The sequence below is a fragment of the Gorilla gorilla genome, chromosome 14 (assembly GCF_029281585.2).
Source record: "Gorilla gorilla gorilla isolate KB3781 chromosome 14, NHGRI_mGorGor1-v2.1_pri, whole genome shotgun sequence".
Taxonomy (NCBI): domain Eukaryota; kingdom Metazoa; phylum Chordata; class Mammalia; order Primates; family Hominidae; genus Gorilla; species Gorilla gorilla.
This window is the reverse complement of record NC_073238.2, coordinates 101,015,695-101,016,903: the sequence shown is the minus strand read 5'-3', so window position 1 is coordinate 101,016,903 and position 1,209 is coordinate 101,015,695.

Sequence of the window (1,209 nt, the reverse complement as noted above, 5' to 3'; positions counted from 1 at the left end):
CCATTCTCAGCAAACTAACACAGGAACAGAAAACTAAACACCGTGTGTTCTCACTCATAAGTGGGAGTTGAACAATGAGAACACATGGACACAGGGAAGGGAACAACACATACCGGGGCCTGTCAGGGGGTGGGGGATAAGGGGAGGGAGAGCATTAGGACAAATACCTAATGCATGTGGGGCTTAACACCTAGATGACAGGTTGATAAGTGCAGCAAACCACCATGACGTATGTATACCTATGTAACAAACCTACATGTTCTGCTCATGTATCCCAAAATTTAAAGTAAAATAAAAAACAAAAAACAAAAAAAAGTTTTATATTAATCACAATTTCAAGTAAATATAAACTACATTTTAATCAGTAATATAATTTAAGAGGTGTAATTGTAGGTTAATCACACACCTAATTTGGGGCCCAAGGGAATAAATTCAAATATAGAATATTATGTGATATATATTGGTTGTTATTGACTATACTTCACAAGATATAATGAAAAAGACATGTTCTCAAAAAATAACAAACTGGTTTGGGAAAAAGAAGAGAATGGTAATAGAAAAGTTCCAGAAATTCATGTTCTTGCTATATTTAAAAAGCTGACAGCTTTTAAAGTTGAAAAAAAAATCTTAAAGTGCAAATTTTAATTTCAATTTAGTCTGCAACAATGATCAGATTAAGAGCATGTCTTTCACAGCTATTGTTAACACCTCTCAATTAACCAGAGGGCCACATAGCAAATAACAGATAAAGAGTGAATATCTACCAACAAGCCATTTCAGTCCCCAAATACACTTTGAAAAGGGCAAAGATGCAAAAAAGTAGCTGACCGGGGAAATGTGTCAAGACAAAGTATGGTTGTGATTATTGTCATGAAGAGTTGACAGCAATCAAATTAAATAAAAGAATCCTACTAAAGTTTTGAGATAATAATAAGTCTCAAAAAAAAAAGAAGCCTGAACTGAAAAAGCCTGGGCAGTCACATGATTCTTGTACTCCTAGCTTTCTCTGGATTCGAAGGGAAATGACAAAATCCACATTGCACAGTAGAACACCAATTCACCAGGATTATATGGATTTCTAAACATGCTCAAATATACCTGTGTGGCTAACTTCTATAAATTTACTCCTGTATTTTTTCTCTTTGACTCTTTCTCTCTAGCAACACAACCACTACTTTTTTGAAGCCTAACTCATATGTTTCCTTTCCT